The sequence below is a fragment of the Pinus tabuliformis genome, chromosome 2_1 (genome assembly GCF_031772625.1).
Source record: "Pinus tabuliformis cultivar Carrire ecotype Pingquan chromosome 2_1, CPIR1, whole genome shotgun sequence".
In the NCBI taxonomy this organism is placed as follows: domain Eukaryota; kingdom Viridiplantae; phylum Streptophyta; class Pinopsida; order Pinales; family Pinaceae; genus Pinus; species Pinus tabuliformis.
Window position 1 is genome coordinate 303,195,557 of NC_142299.1, and position 6,131 is coordinate 303,201,687.

Here is a 6,131-nt window from a genome sequence, read left to right on the forward strand (position 1 = left end):
GCAGGCTGATGTCGAAAGGGCCAGTGGTGTAGGGATTTGTTTGGTTGACTAAAGCTGAACCTGGGTCAGGGCCCACAAAGCTAACATCAGTCAATCATCTATACAAACTTGTTGGGATAGGGTCCCCTGGGGTCAATTTTGTACGCAGTTTTATTATTATTATAAAGTCTCTGCATTTTGAGGAGCGGAGCGCATAGGTTTATAGGAGTCAAATGGGCTTTAGGAAGGTCAGAGCCCTTTATTTTATTAGAATTTAAGTTGCTTTGTGACCCGCCCATGGTTCGCGGACCATGGTATTGTTGCTGAGCCTCAGTATTGCAACAAGAATGCTACAACTCCTAAGGCTACCAACTTTAATTATCAACCCAGGGTTCGTACAAACTTAAGAGGTACGACACTATATGTGCATCATACAATGTGTCCTTCCTTTGCTATCATGATGTAATGGAGTGCATGTACTAAAGTCAAATCCTAAACTAATTGCAGAAAATGAAATGCTCAAAATGGAAACCTCAACCTATTGCAAGAAAGAAAGTACAAGGAAAGAAACCTATTCTAATTGCATAAAGTAAAGATCATGAACTAAATTTCAACCATTACATTTCAAATACTTTAGATCCATTAACAAAGTTCATTGGATGTGGCAATCAATAAAATCATCATTGTATTACCCATTTCATAAGTTTGTCCATTAGCCCAAATCGTTGAAATGTTTTGCATGGGTAAAGAGGCAAGTCCTAAGTGGTCTTTAGTCTTCCCTAATCATTGATTTAGAGCCTAGGGGTCTTTATTCAACCCTAAGGGACAATAACCAAGATTCTTGAGTGAATATGGGCAAGTATATGCATGTTGGAAGGCTACTACAAGGTTTCGTGTAATACTACTACAGGAAACAACAGATTTGCTATAGGGAGTTATAATTCATCGAATAACCAACTAAATCAAATCAAAATTGGATGGGAATTTTTTTTTTATTGACTAGGATGTCTTAGGTTTCCATTCCAAGTGGAATCGCTCAAAAAGAACTCTGTTAACCCATGCTAAAAAATGGCAGAAAATTAGTAGTCTAAAATCTAGAAATCCGAGAAACTAGTGAGCTAGTAAATCTATCAAATGCCTAACCTAATCAAGTGCAAATTCAATACGGTAATTTTTGTTATTAACTAGAATCTTTTTGTGATCTAATGCAAATAGAAACAACTCGATTGAAGCTCGTTAGCATCCTCTAAAAAATAGCAGAAATTTATTGTTATTTGCCAGAAAGGAGTTCCAGAAACCTAGATTTGGGAATAAGAAAATGAATCCAAGTATCTTAGTGATTATTATGAACTTACAAAGCTTTTCCAAGGATGAAATGATGCTTGTGATCCTGAAAAATAACTTACATCAACCATTTAACCCAATCCTAAAACAATAAATCATTAATACTAAATGCATAAATAAAAAGAAACAAGAACAAGAGATGCATGTGAATAAGAAGTGAAAAGAAGAAAATAAAATGACATAAAAGGGCTCTGAGACTCCTAGGATGGCCAAGCCCAAGGAAACTCAAAGTCTTATGAAGGAGACCAAGGTTTAGAAGCTGAACATGACACTAATCTTCATTATTTCCATCAATACAATTACATCCCTACAAGAAATGACAATGGAGCTGCAAAAATATGAGTTCTCTCCACAAGAAGACTAATAAAAATCTACCCCTAGAGGCAAATTCGACTTGGTACTTATACAAAATGATTAGGAATCATTACCCATGAAAGGAGGAAGTTTTCCCCACCAAAATCCCTTGATTAGTGGATCTCGTTCCCAATACTAGGAATCTACATTAAATGGCAGGGAACACATTCCTAGATTTTCTCAATCATTGGAGCTCCACAATCTGTGCCATAATTCCATAATACCTTGTTGATTTATTATTTAATATTGATCCTCCTATAGTAGGGAGCAGGTCCATAGATTATCTCCTCCTCCAGATCTCCATAATATGCCCAATATTCTCATAATATTCCACAAACATAAATAATATTAGGCACAAATATGCAATTATCCATAAACCTTCTTAATGAACATATTAAAGTTAAAAATACATTATCTAATGCAAAAAGAGAGGTTTAATGTGCTATATGATGGTCATATGGGCCTTAATTTATGTCTAATTTAGAGGCATGGGCATTAGTTTATGTCTAATTTAGAGGCCCATCAATTGTAATAGAAAATGATATAAAAAGGAGTCACAGAGAGTCATAAAAAAGATATCTAAGAATGAATGGGTAATTTATCTAAGTAAGAGAAGTTTGTTTTCTGTACTTAGGCGAAGGGGAAGGCTCCTGCAGATGTGTGCATGGAGACCTTGGTAAGTTCGCACCTGAGTGTGCGGGCCCCTGCAGTTGTGTGCACAGGGTAGAAAGAGTCTGTAATTGAAGATCTTAGCATAATAAATGTTGTCTTGGAGCATTATCTGTGTATATGTGTGTTCATGTTTATTGTATGTTCACTCTTTTAATACGTTTATCATGAAAAGTACTTAATAGATGCGTGAAAGTGGTAGATCTGTTTGTTTACATGTTATTATGAATGTTTAGAACAATCGGTGCAGAGTTAGAATCTGTTATCTGTAAGTTACTGTAATTTCTGGGTTTTAAGGGTTAGGGTTCGCGAAGGTAAGAATAAAGCCCTAAAAGTAATAGAGACACATCACATAGTCCTTTAGATGTATAAACTTGGTTCTAACATCCCCCCATACTGCCTCGGGTGAGACTACAACCTACGTTATGCGAGTTGTTGTCGAAAGGGTCGGTAGTGTAGGGTTTTGTTGGTTAGCGCAACCAACTCTAAACCTGGCTCCAAGCTCCCTCAAGCCAACAAATGGTTTCATTTCCAAGACAGAGATCTATCTGAGGAATATGTGGTGAGCAATAAGTGGATACCAGCGTGTGGCCTCCAAAGCTAGTAAGGCGCCTGGAAGGTTTAGAAAACAAGATCGCGAGGGTTGTTGATTATTGGATCGATATCATTTTGGGTGGATTCATTACTGAGTTCGTGATTAACACATATGTTAGTTATAGTGAAGATGAACGCTGGTTTCAAAGAACCAAGAGGTAAGTATCTGAAGTCCATGAAAACTCGGATTAAAATGCTATTGTGTGAGAAACAGATTATGCCATTAAATTGATATTTAGACGAGACTTGACGGGAACTACGCAAAGTGGAAAGCCATTCAAAAGAGATCTTGATTATGGTATTGAATACAATCCTTTATTGGGAGCATCTGATAGTGATGAAGAAAGTAGTAGTCTGAAGACACCTCAAAGTGTGTCACAAACAGTAAATCAGGGTATCATGGGAATACCACATCCATCCACTCCACCTCCGCCATCACCACCACCTCATACACCTACACCTCCACCTCCGCCTCCATTATTCAATATGGTGAATGCTATGAAGATTCCCATATTCAAGGGATTGGGGACAGAAGACCCTAAACAATTCTGGTTCGTAGCAGATATTGTGTGGAAGTCACAGCAGATAACGAATGATGACCTAAAGAAAGTGCAACTTCTCACAACATTGCAAGATAGGGCGTTGAGCTAGTATATTAAGTATTGTATGACTCATCTAGCTATGACACTGAAAGATACGAAGGATGCACTGAATAATGAATTCAAGAAGCCTAAGTCGCAAGCCTAATCAGTAACAAAGGTAAAAGAGATCAAGCAGAAAGTGAATGAGTCTACGTGGGATTTTGATCAGAGGTTGAGATGCCTACTACAAGCTAATATGTAGATCACATATGAACAGCACCAGGATTGGTATATTTCTTCTCTATTACCTCATCTAAGATTGCCACTGTCATAGCAGAAGATTGGAACCAGGCTGAGGCACTGGAGATTGCTATGAAGTTGGAGGCCTTGCCTATCCAGGATACGAATTTAGGAGTGCAACAAATTCAGTCACATTTGGCTAGCCTGCATATGGAGTTGCAGAGTCTCAAAAAGGGAAAAGAAGTCCAGAGTGAGACCTACACGAAGGTATGGTGTTTAAAATGCAAGGGACATGGTCACAACAAGGATCATTTCCCAATGTATTAGAATTATCTAGTTGGGGGAGGTCTTGTCCCCCTAAAGCCTGAAAGTACCCCGGGGACAAGCACTGGTGTAGTGCCATTATGCACTATCTGCCAAATCACAGGAAAACATACAATGGACAATTGTCATTTGTTACATAAGTTTGTGCAGACTCCCCCACAACTGTTTTGCAATGTTTGCAAGTTTGTACATCACAACGAGCGTAATTGTCGAAGTTATGAATTAATTATGGATAGAACACCAACATATAGAGTATAAATGGAGGCACGTCCTCAATAGGATCAAAGCGCAACTACAACGCGAGGAAGATTTCAGGGATGAGGAAGAGGACTAGGGGGAGGAGCAGGAAGAGGCCATGGCGAGATCATTTTCCACAATTGTGGGGAATCAGGTCACTTTGTGTAAGATTGTTAGAATACAACACACCCTTCTTGTCACTATCGTCAACAACTTGATCATGTCATAGAAGATTGTCTGATGCTCATTTCGAATATGTAAGAGAAGAAGACCCAAAACCAGCAACCTATGCAGAACATCCATGTGATGAGTTCAGAACCACGCAAATATGGGGCTAGCGTTAATATTGTTACGCAGAGTGGTATATCTACCGAGGAAGATAAAGGGAAACAACCAAAGGAAAATATATGGGTACACATGGCTACTGATAAGGAGGTTGGATTTGATGTGAATAAAGTGAAGGAAATGTTTATGGAGGCAAAATGATCTGAATGTTGGGAAAACTTGTTAATGCTATGCAAGCTCCCTCGTCATTATTAAATAAAATGTGTTGAGGATCATCTAATATTAACCAAAATGAGAAGGATTATGTGTCAAGTATTGAGTGTCTTTTATGTGCAATTTATGAGATTAATTAACTGTTTAAAACACATATGCAGCAAGTAAATTGCATAGAAGTAAAACACAACAACTCATAACACAAATCTGATAAAGGAGTTCACCCCTCCTGGGCTACATCTCCTTGGACCTGCTTCAATGGCAATACTCTCTTTGGATTAATGGTCAATTCTATGATTACATGCACTTGTATTGCTCCAATGGATTTGAAACCTACTCCATTGGATTCATAAAACCCAAAAACCCCAAAAATGACTCTCCAAGATCTGCAATTGGACTTCAGTTGATCTAGGCTTGACCCCCTCTCTTGGTGGCCCTAGGCTTCCTTAAACTTCAACATAGAAAAATCACATACAAAAGTGCTTTTACGCCTATGCAACCTGTTCCATTGTGTTCATAGCATCCAAATCATATAGGAACGACTCTTTCTGAGCCAAAATTTGTCGAAAAATCCAAAAGTTATGGCCTCTTCAGTTTTCCGTAGGAAACTCCACCAAAACTGGAGAAACTCTAGTTAACCCACCAAAATTGGCGCAATTATGGATTTAGTGGGCCTGCCAAAATGCCTCCAAGTTAAACTCGCTTAATTAATGGATAAACACAGATTAATTAATGTTAATCCCACTTAATTCGCACGGCTAGTGGTTGCGCTAGCCTCCGATTATGTGTAAGGTCACCTAGGGAGGGGACTGGCCCACGAGCCTGGCCCTCTCTTTCCCCAACTGCTCAATGCTTAAAATTTAAATAGGACTTCAACCCTTTAGTTGTTAAGTCATACGTTGTGGTATAGCGGTAAGGCATGGCGCTTGTGTGGGTGAGGTCGCAGGTTCGACTCTGTCGACCAACAAATAATTTTACTTGACCTTTGAAAGGGCACGTGGCAACCTCTGGGCTTGACACGTGTCAGCCTCTCAATGGTCCACCTCAGATGCCCTCGACTAATATCAGGCCGACACTTGTCACAACCTCATTGAGCCACCTGTGGGAACATTTTGAGAATATTCTTAGGAATATTCCTTGGAATAGTCTTTTTGTTGACTGGGTTGTACAGATGCCTAGTCAACGTCCCAGTCAGCCTGTACCCAAAATTTGCATGTTTGACAAAATGGACAGCAGGTTGTATCCTTCACATACGAAATCCGTTTTGAGTGAAATGAGTTGCGTTGGGATCGTATCGCCGAGACACACGCG